At 51.3% G+C, this 13,242-nt stretch overlaps 1 protein-coding gene across 1 annotated transcript in view; it reads left to right on the top strand.

Annotated features, from left to right (window-relative positions):
* MCPH1 (microcephalin 1) overlaps window positions 1-13,242 on the top strand; it is a 108,787-nt gene that overhangs the window by 41,600 nt on the left and 53,945 nt on the right. The gene's annotated exons all lie outside the window — the stretch shown is intronic.

The raw sequence follows: 13,242 nt of genomic DNA, 5'->3' as shown, positions 1-13,242 counted from the left end.
AGGGATGCGCCCAGAAGCAGGGAGCGCCCAGGGTGTCCCGGCCTCCAGAAGCAGCAGAAGGCACCGCAAGGCTGACCCCTTCATGCAGGACAGCTGGTCAGCAGAGCGGGCTCGTTGGTTGTACACAAGGAGAAAGGCCTTTGAGGAACAGGGCACATTAAGGAAAAAAAGACGAGAAGCTTACAGAGAGGATGGAATCAATTGCCTTGGGTCCCCAGCCCTGTGAAGCTGTCCATGCTCCCCGTGATGAGAGGCCACCGGGAGGTGCTGGCCGGGAGCAGCCCCGAACCCCCCGGCGGCGGGGGCAGGGAGACGCTGTGGGGCCTGGGGGGGGGGGAGCGCGAGGACCGAGGTCAGCACAGCCTGCAGAAGCCCGCGGCGGCGCCCCTGTGTTAATGCCCACCTGAGCGTGCGCCAGGCCTCCTGTCGCCGTTTCTAAGTGGCACGTTTTGGGTACAGTAGTGATATTATCTAATTCATTTTGTAAAGGCGCGAGCCCTTTATTTATTTGTTTTCTTTACTTTTCAATTACAGTTCACGTGCCGTGCTTTATATTAGTTTCAGGTGGCACAGCACTGCGGTCGGACAGTCGCACGCACACAGTGTCCCCCAGGTATTTCCAGCGCCCACCTGGCACCACGCTGACCCTGCTTCCCCTGCTGCGCCCCCGTCCCGCGGCTGTTCTGCAGCAGCCGGTCCGTCCTTCTCAGCGCCTGCCCTCTCCTACCCGCCCCACAGCCCCCGCCCCCCGGACGCCCACCAGTCTGCTCTCTGTGTCTGTGCGTCTGTTTCTGCTTTGTGTGAGTGTTTACTCTGTTCTTTAGATCCCACATGTGAGTGAAATTATATGGGATTTGTCTTCCTCTGTCTGACTGACTTCCCTCAGCATAGTGCCCTCTAGGAACCAGTGATTTTTAAATTACGGTAAAGCAGTCGCCTCAAAATTTAATATTTTTCCTTTACTGAGCCACTAAGTAAGCCACAGCTCTTCCATAAGACATGACCTCCAGCAGGTTTATGCGTTTTGTCTGCATCTCATTTGTTTGCCTCCTTCCTCTGGGAAGACAAATCAACAAAGAGCACCCCGAGATGAAGAACAGCGTGGATGGTGGTTCCTACCAAAGCGGTCACACTGGAACACGCACCGCACATGAGAGACGCATGCCTGGGTGCTCTGCTTAGAGGTCCCCCCACCGCGCGTCATGTACGATGTCCAGATCTGTACCTTGTCGACATCAGGGCTGTTTTGCAGCAGGAGACCCATAAAACTAGAACACGAGGCCCAGGCCTCTGGTGTCTTAACAGTTAGTCGGATACTGTGGGAACAGTAAAGGAGGACAATTCGGGGCGGGACAGTTAAATGCAGAGCTCCCTGGCTTTCCGAGACTCGGGGCCTCAGGTTGGGAGCTCACTGCCACCCCGCATGATGCGAGCGTAGACTGCCAGGCGGCCTGGGCGCGGGGAGCTTCGAGCCGGCGGCCCCCGTCCCCTCCTCCGTGAGAGGGAGCCCGAGGCCATCCGTCCCAGGCTCGTGTGGCCGCTAACCGTTCACATGCACAGTGCTCAGGCCAGGGGCAGGGAGGAGTGACAGCTTGTAAGATGTTAGCCTCACACGGGAAACAGCAACATATCCGCGTGTCCCCGAGAGCTGTGGACATCGAGTGCCGTCTGCTGTCACCTTGGTTTCGCACACAGGGGACACACTGGCCCCGAGACCCTGGGCCCGGCCGGGGGTGCCGCGCTCGCCCCAGCCCACGAGTCTGAGGGAGCTGTTCAGTCGAGCCATCCTCCCGCCCCCGCCCCCGCGAGGAATGGGCGAGCAGGGGGGAACCTAGGGCGGTCTGGCTGGTGCTGTCGGCCTGTCGGCAGAGTCCCGGCGTGACGCGAAGCACTGCTCTGGGGGGCCCCGCAGGGCGATTCTCACAGCCGCCCTTCCCCGCACCCACCAGCGCTGTTCCTGCAAGTCGCCGCACTCTGAGTTGGAGAATGACGGTGTTGGGGTTCATGTCTGTGAAAGCAGCACCTGGCACTGGCCTCCGATGGTGCCGCAGCTCCTGGGACGTGGGGAAGGACCAGATGCTGCTTCACGCCAACCATCTGCCAGCCCTGTGACGTCGTGGGATGCCATCCGGTGCCCTGCAGTGGGGGCTGCATGTTCCCGGGTGTCTCTCAGTTGTGGCTGACTTGCCCCAAGAGTGGAAAAGCCTAGAAGGGAATGTCTTCCCGCCTTGTGGCCTTGGTCTTCCATAGGACAAGGCGATGCCGTCTCTCACAATCTCTCATTTTCTAAAGAAGTCCCGTCGGACAAACAGGACGGGCTCTCCTGAGACGGAACAGTTGCCACTCTGTTCACACAGCCACTCCGTGTGGTCTGCAAAGCTCAGGCGCGTTCACGCTCACCCATAGCTTTGCAGCGGGGGCTTAAGCCCCACAGCGTGCATTTCGGGTGGGTCAGGATGTGAGGTGTCCGTGCTGCACACTTGGGGGTCCCCCGTCTGTGCGGGAGAGGAAGGGCTCTCTCTGTGGTCCACCCCCTTTCTCCTTGTCCCCCGTGCAGCGTGGGGGGTTCATGAAATGTTCTGTTTGGCCAGCAGCACAGACTTGCCTCCAAGACAAACAGGGCTGAGAATATTTTTGTTTGAGGGGTTGTGTGGTATTCTCTGGAAATGTCTCGTAGAGTTCTAGCAGTTCTTTATAATTGGATGCTTGTATGTGGCCCACTTAGTCTATAAAAAAAAAAAATGGTGATTTTATAACAATTCAGCTTGAATTTTCAACTTTTTTTTTGAAAAGCATGTTGGCAGCTCCCACGTGTTCACCGCAGTGCCAGCCCCATGTCGGCACTGCTGCCCTCAGCAAGGGGCATAGTCGGTGTTTCTCCTGCATCGTGGCCGAATGGTCTGGCGGATGCCGAGAAACAAAGCCGTATTTGGGGTCGCCCTCCTCCCTGTGGATGGGAGGCAGCACGTAGCCCAGTGAAAGGAGGAGGGTGCCGACTTGGGCACCGGCCCCTTTGGGCCAGAGCTCTGGTGGTGGGCTATGCTCAGGGGTAGCGCCGTGTGGGCTCCTCGGCGACTCCCTGTCCTCTCGCCCGTTCACCGGGGCGGGGCGGGGGGGGTCTCCCGTGTGCTCTCTGACTCAGCTGCATTTTTTTTTTTAGGCTGCACTCCTGCTTTGCCTCTGGGGGTCGCGTGACCCGTCTTCTCTTGCCTGTCCCCTTGGCACGGAGCCCTCCCCGCGGGAATGCGGGGCCCAGCAGCGAGGGCGGGGCAGCCTGTCCTTGGGGCAGCAGAGGGCGATTTGGGGCAGCGCGCGGGCAAGGCTCGAGGCCAGGCTATAAATACGTCTGTTGTGTGTGCAGACCCAGAGCCCGGAGGCCAAGTCGGCCCTGTAGGCAAACCCCATGACAGCTCACTGTTACCAAAAAATCGCTTTATAACCGGGTGTTTGGTAAATCAAAAAATGATTTCGTAATGGGTGCGTTCTCCTGAACGGAACAGCGGGGACTGAACGGTTCTCCCCTGTCACTGGCAGGCGCTGCCAGGTGGCCCTGATAGGCGGGGCGGGGACGGCGGGGGCTGCGCTGGGTTGGGTTAGAGGGGCGTCCTCAGGCCTTGGAGACTGCCTGAGGCAGGAAGGCTGAAGCAGGAGGGTCAGGGCACAGGCGGGACCGTGGTGTAGAGAACGGTTTCTGGACCTCTGGCCAGCGCTGGCTCAGAGGGACCGGTCCGGGGCCAGGTGGGCACCTGAGCCAGGAGCCCCGCCTGCCTCAGGGCCAGGCCAAAGACACCCTGGTTTTATTTTGATGAGTTTGGGAGCAGCCTAGTGAAGCACATGAATTTATTGGTTTACTAGGAAAAGAACAAAACTGGATTAAGGTTTTGTGTGTGGAAAGTGCTGTGTTGGCAAACCGTTTGAACAGATAAGGCTGAAAATCAGCAAATCAAGGGCTCGGCTCCATTGGGGACTGTTCGCTGCCCCTTCTCTTCAAAATTACGGCCCCTGGGGGCTGCGCTGCTCCCTCGCTTGGCTTTGTTTAACTTGGGGCAGCTGAGTAGTAATTTTTCTGGACCTCAATTATCTCTTCCTCGCCTGTGACTGAGAACTCTGGGGCCTCATCTCAGCCCATGTTGAACTGTATCCCAAATTTAAAACTTATGTTCAGAAAAAGCTTTGGCTTGACCCAAAGTTGCATCATTATTCTCTTACCTTTGCCGCTTTCTAAAGTCTTCCCTTCTGTTTCCAACATACCAGGGAAGCAGTTCTTGTTTGAAGTAGCAGCACAGAATTCTCATCAGAAAAGTCAGCCGTGGCTGGGTTCTTCGGGAACGTTTTGAGGACGGTCTTTAGCTCTCCGTCATTAGGTATGTTTCAGGGATGTTGTTAACATCCATTCTTTTCTAGAGGTCCCTGAGCTCTGTTTGGAGTTAAAATAGATGGCTGAGGAAGCGTAAACCTGAACTCGGTTGGGTCTGTAAGCACTCCCTGTGACTGAAGCTTTTGTGATAATAGGAGTTTTTAAAGAGAGCTGATGTAAGAAGCACTGGGTTTTAGGAAACCATTGTACATATTTCAAAACTATAATTGACAACACTGTACATTTTGCCACCTGATACTTTTTACATATGAACCCACACAATGTATTTCTCCTAAAGGTCGTTGCCCTGGAACATTTTCTCCAGAAAACTTTTTAGGCTTTTTTTTTTTTTTAAACCAGAGAATGAAGAGTACTATATAACTAGAAGTGATTTTATCAACTGAAACACCGCTTGCCTTGGGCGCACGGTAGAAGATCTATGTCTTAGTTTTCTTGAATGGGTGTTGTGCTATGGAATGAAAGTTCCCTCACCTGCACGTTGGTTCTGTATGACCCAGTGACGCTCTGGCTCCAGCAGCATGCAGGTGGCACACAGGCTTGCAGGTGTGAGACAGCCCCAGGTGCACCCCCAGGAGCCAGGCGGAGGAGGTGCCTCTGTCCTTCATGTGACCTGCCTGCCCACGCTTTGCTGCGTCACACACCGTGGCAGGGCAGCCTTCGGGGTGGGCAGGGCACACCTGCCCTGAACGGGTTTTGTGTGAGTCGTTCTGCCTCAGGGTTTGCCGGAGAGCCCCAGAGCGAGGAAGAGCAGCGCACAGACACTTGGGGTTACGGACGGGTGTTTCTTCTCTGTAAGTATTTCTAACGTTCTGTGGACTATGATTTACTGAAGTAGAACGTTTGTTTCAGTCATTGAGTACAAGCAGTGATTTTGGTGGTAAAACTGAGAGACCGCAGCCGTAACCCTCCTCGGCTCGTGGACGAGGGCAAAGCAAAGGCTTTTTCGGGCGTCGAAGCAGCACCTTCCCAGCAAGCGTGGGCCCCTCAGTGACCACGAGCTCACTGAGGGCAAAGGTGGGGCTGGTCTTTATTGACACGGCCCAGTGCCCAGGGTGGAACCTGCAACTCAGCTTGTTGAGTGAGTAATTGGGATGGATGGCTAAACCCACTTATTTAGTCTAAAATTTCTCAGAATTTCTTCTTGTCTCTGATCAGCTAAAAATGCCATGTAAAAACATTGAACACCACTATAAATTACAAAAGTATTCATGTATTTGTGCATTCCTTTTCCTTTCAGTGTTGCTGGTCATATTTTCCTTGCTTCTTTGCATTGTTGGTTAGGTTCCGCTTATAGGTGAGATCATATGGTATTTGTCTTTCGCCCCCTGGCTTATTTCGCTTAGCATGATGCTCTCCAGTTCCATCCATGCTGAATTTGTGCATTCCTTGTTAAAATTCATGAAAATCAGATTGCCTGAACATTCATTTAAGAAAAAAAAAAAAATTTTTTTTCTAACTCAAATTCATGGAAAGAAGGAGAACCAAAAAGCAGTGATTGCTCTTAGCAGCCATAATATTTGGATTATTGTCTGCGATGTTAATAATAATTTCTACTTTGTTTTCATAAAGTAAAGTGATGTTTTTGCTATTTATTTTAGTTGCAGTGGAATGTGTTATATTTATTTTTCTGTTTTCATTTTGATAAGAAAAATACGAGCTTGTGTTATTTATAAAGATGTTGGACTTCACATTTAAGCACACTTAGTGGGATGCTGGGTTGTTCTGGTCTTTGCTCAGCAATGTGTAAAAGGCAGCAAAGAGTGAGCAGTTGAGCTCTCAAATCCAAGAGTAATCCAAGAGGCTGGGGGAGATCCAGGCAGCGTAAATCTATCTGGAAGGCCTGCGTGCAGTGTGGCTGCACGTTTTTGTGGCGCGTTCAAGCATATACCAGCAGGCGGCTTCTCCTTCCTCTCAACTCCCTGATGTTTAGTCTCTGTCAGTTCCTATCTCTAAAAAGGGAAAAGAGTTCCTAACTACTTATTTTTAGGGCTTTATTGCTTATCTTCTCTGTCTTGGTTAAATAGGTCATGTGAAGGTTTTGGTTTTGTGCCACTTTTTTCGAGACAGCTGGTGCAGTACCTCTTAAGCCTTAAAAACGTGCATCCCCTGGGGACCTTATTAAAATGCAGGTCCTGAGTCCCCGCGTCTGTGTTCCCACCTTTCCTTGCCGTTGGCGCCCCAGGTCCGGGATCCCGCTGGCCAGGAAGGCACGGAGCGGGCTCGGGGGCAGGGCTGCTTCCCGCCACGGTCCCAGTGGCCCCGTAGAGGATGTGTGGACATGGCGCGCCCGGTCGGGAGAGGTGCACACGCCCTCAGCGCGACAGGACAGCGCTCCTCGGCGGAACCAAGACTTGGATCTGTTGGAGTCTGGAATGTTACTGGAGTTTCAGCGACGCGCTGCCAGTCGCAGTACTTGAAGTGGGCAATTCTGAATTTGAACTCGGCTTACCGCCCATTCCCAGCCCCCATCTTCCTGGCATCTCCTTCCAGAGATGGCCTGGCCCGTTCACGCTGCCACCGCCGTCAGCTCGGACAGGTTTGTGCCATGCCCGCCTGCCGCTGACGGGCTCCTGAGGGATGAGCGAGGAGGGCGAGGATGTCGGCGCCCCCGGGCCCGACCCGCGGTGTGGCAGGCCAGGCAGCCTGTGCCGCCAGCCTCCGCCACCGCCTCCGAGTGCGCTGCTCAGCAGGCGCTCGGTACGTGTCAGTCACTGTGACGCCCTCCACACACCTCGTTCAGATCGGGACCAAACAAGCCTCGGAAACACTGCTCTGTGAGGAAGCCACGGAGGCCTCGCGCCACGTGGCCCCTTTCACGTGACACGTCCCTAACTGGCCAGTCCGCAGAGACGGGATGATGAGCAGTTCCCAGCGGTGGCGGGGATGGGAGATGGGGCTGTAACGACTTGTGGGTGCGGGCGGTGTATTCCAGGGGTCATTAAAAAGGTCTGAAACGAGAAAGGGGTGGCATCACGCAACATTGGGAGCGCACTAAATGCCGCTCAGCTGTGCACTTGAGTGCGATTGATTGTGTATTAGGCGCATTTCCCCTCAATTAAAAACATTACATCTGCTGTATAGTTTGTGTTTTTAAAATAACTGTATGGAGTTACAGATGGTATTTCTTGATTTTTCTGAGCTGTGCCGGTAATGCAGAGGAATGGCTTATTTTGGAACAAATATTATTGCTTTGAAACCCCGCCAGTTTGAGTTGGTCTTTTCCGAGACGAGACTGCCTCTGATTTCTGGCTCCAGGGTGTTCAGGACATAAGCACCTTATTATTTTTTACAAAAAATACACTATAGGTAGCCTGTTTTTTTTCTCCCAAAGTTTAACCTAGCTATAACTTCATTGCCACAACTGCCTCGTGAACCACAGGGATACTGTCGTAATTTATAACGACGTAGAACGCTTTCCTGTGACAGAAAGATGGACCAGTCTGCCTCTTGTCACAAAGGTGGGAGGAGATAGAGATTGGTTTAGTGCTGGTGCCAGGATTCTGGGCTCTGAATACACTAAACTGTCTAGTTGTGGGAGAAGCAAATATTTTCTCTCTAGGAAAAAATCAAGACAGTGTACATGGTACCAGGTTGCCTTAAAGTTTTCTTGTTTGAAAATATCCATTCCCTTCATAATGGAGACAAAGGATCTATAAAATCTGATGAGAAAAATACTGTAATATGATTCGTATAACTTGGTTAGCCTAAAACAGCGGAACACTGACTGCGTGTTTCTGCGCCCCCAGCCGGTGGCGGAGGGCGGGCAGGGCTGAGCGGGAGCCCCGGCCTGGCCACGCGGCATGTGTCAGGGCAGCGTGGCCTGTCAGGCAGGCTTCCCACCTGAGTGGAATTGGCCTGTGCCACAAGGTTCTGTCAGCCTCGGTTTTAGCTCATCGAGTATTTTGTACAATATAAAATTGTTTGTATGCAAAGACTATCGGTTTCGTTCCCAACAAAAGTCCCTACTACTTTGCTGGTTTTTTTTACCTGCTGTGCTCTCACAGGTGTTCTCCCTACCGTCACTGCCGTGGGCTTTAGCGGCTCTGGGTGGCAGGCGGGGTGCGCAGGGCACAGGTGCAGAAACAACGACTGATTGAGCTGACTGTTTAGAAACTTGGAATAAATTTAATGCTACAGCTATAATAAACGGTGAATAGTAATAAATGTCTTCAACATGGTCAAGTGAGTTAAATCGGCTTTGTTACAATTGTGATTTTCATACGAGAAGTGAATCATAATTATATGAAGTGACTAATTTTTTCAAATGCAACCTAAAATCTCTCTTATAGGACATCACTTTTTCTTTAATTGCAACTTTCCCTCACCACTCATGTATTTAAATAATTCTCTATTTTTTCTCGCTTAAATTAAATTTTTTAAGATGTCAAAAGTGAATGGTATCTTGTTTAGAGTACTTATTTGTGAATAACTTAATTTTTTTAAACAGCTGAAGAAAATTTGGGGGGAAATTAAGACAATATTAAGAAATCAGGATGAATGTTAGGAAAGCATAATTTGATTGTTTTTGTGTCGGAAAGTGGCATGGACTGACGTTGAGCTGTCATCCTTGCCATCACTTAGAATTTTCTAATTCTTCAGGGACCAGGGAGGGAGGCAGGTGAAGCACAGTGGCCACGTGCCAGCTCCAGTCCTGGGTGACAGTCTGTGCTGCTTTCCTGAAAAACAAAGCAGAACGAAGCAGGAGGACCTGTACTTCCCACCGAAGCATGAGCCCCCCTGGGGCTGTGCAGCTGCGTTGTTATCACGAGCTGAGCCCGGCAGGCGCCGCCCCCGATGGCGCCGGAAGCCCTCAGCCAGTGCAGTGAGGCGAGAGAAGCGTGTGCAGCCCCACAGACGGAGAACCAGGGCCGCAAAACTGCCCGCGCACAGACGCGTGGCGGCCTGCGCAGAGAATGCCGGCAGGTACGCAGAGAAGCTCAGCGATGGCGCACGGGCGGTGCGCGGAATGCATGGGTATTCCTGGGCCCTGGCAATGAACAGCTGGAATTCTAATTTTTTAAAACTCCCACTTAGGCTGCACTTCCAGAAATTGAAATGTTGCTGTTTAAGTAGGACAAGATATTTGTGGCATCTGTTTGCTAAAAACTGCAAAACTCTTATGAAAGAAATCAAACAAAGCCAAAATCAAAGGAGACAGATACTATATTTGTGAATTGTGAAACATTTTTTCAGCTGTTGCTTCTTCCCATCATGAGCTATAGCTTCAACTCTGTTCTAGTTATAAGTCCAGCATGTTTTTGCAGATCTGAGCAAGTGTTTCTAGTTGGCAAGGCACTTTTGAAACAGAAGAGCAAAGTTGGAGACTCACAAAATAGAGGAATCTCAGTGGTGGGTAGATGAGAACTCTCTGTACCAGTTGGGCAACTCTTTTGTAAGTCTAACATTTTCCAAAATGGAATGTTTAAAAAAAAATCAAGTAAAATTTATGAGGGTTACAATAAAAAAAAAGCCCTGTTGTTTCTCAACCCGATTCCCACTCTTAAAATAGCCTTCTGATCGTTTACCTACGTATTTCTAAATAAAATGATTTTCCTGCCATTTTTTGATTTTTCACTTTTAGACATTATCTCTAGACCTTTACGAAAATAAAACTATGACTATGGCTTTTACTAGCTCTGACACTGCCTCTTTCTAATCTACCCAATGTGGCTATAATTTTTGTTTAAACTTATATGTATGTGTATGAACACACATACACACCCATATATGGGTGATTATGTGATTACTACTTGAGCTGAGCCATGTATTGCACTATGGTTCTATTTCCTTTCTGGTAACTTGTTCGTTTTTCATAATTATTTTGATTGCTTCGACCTCTATGTACCTCTCACAAATTCACTGCAAAAAATTTTTAAAGCGTTATAAATCTTTCCAATCTGCCTGTGCATTAGATAATCTTCTGATCCCTTGTCTGTGACGTGGGGATGCCACCCAGGAGCCCCTGAGTTCGTGCTGCCCCACGGGCTGGCTCACCCTGGGTCTGCGAAGTCGCCGTCACCCTGGGACGTGACGTCAGTGCGACACCAGGAACCCGCGTCGTTGGCTCGGCCGTTCCTTTCACCCTGGAGGGGGCTCCCCTAATGGCCTAAAGTCGTGTGGAATGTGAGGCGCTGAAGGGCCAGTTTCAGCTGCGTGCCTGAGTGGTCTACAGGTCACGTGATGGGGCTGAGGTGTTTGCTGGAGGGGTTCGAGTGTTAGCATCTGTGTGGGTTTCTCTTCCTGGGCCCATCACTGTCCCCAGAAGAGAGCTCCTGTGCCATGCTCCCTGGTCTCGCTGGTGTCCGGGGCCAGGGCTGTGCCAGAGGCGCCCTCTGCTCTGCAAACCACTGCTCCCAGAAACGCCTGGCCGGCTTCTCTCTGTCTGGTTCAGAGGAGGGGGGAGGGGGGTGATGGGAGATGCTTCCTTTTCACCCCGCCCTCCACCCCCTTTCACACATACCTTGAGCCGCCCATTTCTCTGTCTTCCTGGGAATCTGAGAAGGTAATTGGGGCCGTTCCATTGCCCTCCTTCTCTAGACACTTAGATTTGAGTTTGCATTTGCCCTTCCATATCAGTTACCATTGAGCCATCTTCACAGCAACTTTCAAAATGTTGTCATAGTCAATCTCCTGTGGACTCTTTTCCCATTCTTCGTAACCCCGTCATTTTAGTTGAGAACCGGGACACGGGGAAGGGGCTGTTCCGCTTTGACTGTAGGCGGCTCCAGTTTCTTGTGTAGGAAGCCCTCCCTGACTTGCGTCTGACGATGGTGCTGTTTTCTAGCCCCACCCGCAGTCCGTGTGCACAAAACCAGACGAGCTTGCGTGCCGTGCAGGTCTGGGCCTGACTGCGGGGCGGTCCCGCCTGCTGGACAGTTGTCCCAGCCATTGCTGTTGATCTGGTGATGAGGCGAGAGCATGGTTCCTACTTGAATTCATCAAGGTCCCCATGTTACCATTTTATCAGGGAGTGTGCAAACACCACGCTCCTCTGCGGTGCCTGCCGAAGCGGCCGGGCCCTCATTGCGAGGGCGTCCAGCGTGGGGCTCGGGCCTCTGCGCTCTTTCGTCCCCATTCTTGCTTTGCGGAGCTGCTTCGTTAGTTTCTTCTGTCACAGATATTATGGGAAATATGTTGGGTTAAGTTTTCATTTTTAAGGTCACTTACAGCCTTTACTATTATCTTGCAGTGTATATTTTCCCTATTTTGCATACTCTACTAAGGTACAGATCAGTGGCTAGTGAAGGTATTAATGGAAAAAAGTTTATACTTCTTTCCCTAATATACTTCTGATTTTATCCTTACAATCAAATTTACAAATTTGATCCTTAAAATCAAATCCTTAAATATCAAAAACAGTGTTTGCTGTTATCTCTGTACAGTATTCACCCTGGATATCTAGAGAAATGAAATAATTTACTAACTAAAATTCTGCTGTTGATGCCTTATGGTTTTATTTTCATAACATTTAGAGATGGACAAGCTCAGGACATAAATTTCCTCCAAGAGGTTGTTTACATTCAGTTGACATTTTAATGTGGATTATATGAGAACTCAAATGCCACACATACTTAGGAGTGGCTCCCGGACTCGGTCTTGGGGACGGCGTGTTTCTGACTGTCCCGTTTTGTCACACTGCCTCATGTCTGAAGCGAAGTGAGCCTGATTTTGAAACTCTTTATATCTTATTTCCTGGGCTAATCGTGTGCGTTTGCAGGGAACCACACTTATTGCTAGTGTGTCTGTCCGTGAATGCTAGCGCACAGTGACTGATAAAAGTAAGGTAAGCACTGTTACTGAACTGTTTTTACCCATCCAGAAAGAGGCAAGGAGAAACAATTTTAGTGTAGTTGCCAAATTTCTAACACTTTCTTTCATTTAACTTCTTAAGATAAGAAAAGCTTCATTTTGTTCTTTTTTTTGTCATGGTGGTTAGGCAGTAACAATCAGGAGACAACGAAGAGCCTTCAGTGACAAAGGGGTTGTGTCCACACAGGCCTGACTGAGGGGCAAACAGGGTCCCCAGGGCTCAGCGGGTACTTCCTCCCTCCCTCTGGTGGAGAGGGATTTTCCCGCGTCCACTTCATTCCCAGTGCATTACCTTGGGCCCAAAGCCCGGGGGCTTTGTCCTGTCCTTTCTGGCTCATCCTCTCTTGCCTCGTGCTATTGCCCCGGGCACCAGGAACGGGGCATCTGTTAATGTCTTACCAAATGGGCCCAGCACCCCTATTTTCCTGCCACTTCGTCCAAAGCACCCTCTACTCTAGCCAAGAAAGGAACCCGCTTGAACCCTGTCTTGGCCCGTGGGACCGTCTGCGCGGGAAGGCCCCCGCCCCCCGCCTCTCTCTGCCTGAGGCGCTCTCAGGCGGCCTGAGGACCCGGTCTGATCGCCGGCTCGCCAGCTCGCCGGGACCCTCCTGCGTTCCCCTGCGCTGAGTCAGCCTCTCCCTCCTGTGGCTTCCCGCTGCTTGCGGTTTGCCTCGGCCCCCCGCAGAGCCCCAGCTCCTCTGGGCCTGGGTAGTCGCCAGGGCCCAGCGTGGGATCTGATTCGTGGTGGCAGGGGGCCGGGTAGGGAGCAGAGAGGGAGAGCGGCTGGATAAAGTACTGTGTCTGTAGGAGCCGAGCCAGGGCCGGGAAGCGGCACTCGGATGCTGCGTCCTGCTCGCATCCCCATTGCACTGCCGCGCTCAGCTTTTCTCAGGAACCGGGGGTTGCTGTCTCCTGTGGATAAGTACTAGCTTAACATGTTAAAACAGGGGGATATTAAGACTGGTTTCCCACAGATGGCTCTGAACCTTAGAAACTACCTAAAAGGAAGGTTCGGCCTTATTTCTGGTGACTCAGCAAGAAGAACGCAAGCTGCC

This window comes from Pteronotus mesoamericanus, unplaced genomic scaffold, assembly GCF_021234165.1.
Source record: "Pteronotus mesoamericanus isolate MK-2021 breed Mesoamerican mustached bat unplaced genomic scaffold, CSHL_Meso_final contig_169, whole genome shotgun sequence".
NCBI classification, from domain to species: domain Eukaryota; kingdom Metazoa; phylum Chordata; class Mammalia; order Chiroptera; family Mormoopidae; genus Pteronotus; species Pteronotus mesoamericanus.
The sequence above is the reverse complement of the archived record's forward strand: the minus strand, read 5'-3'. Positions and strand labels throughout refer to the sequence as shown.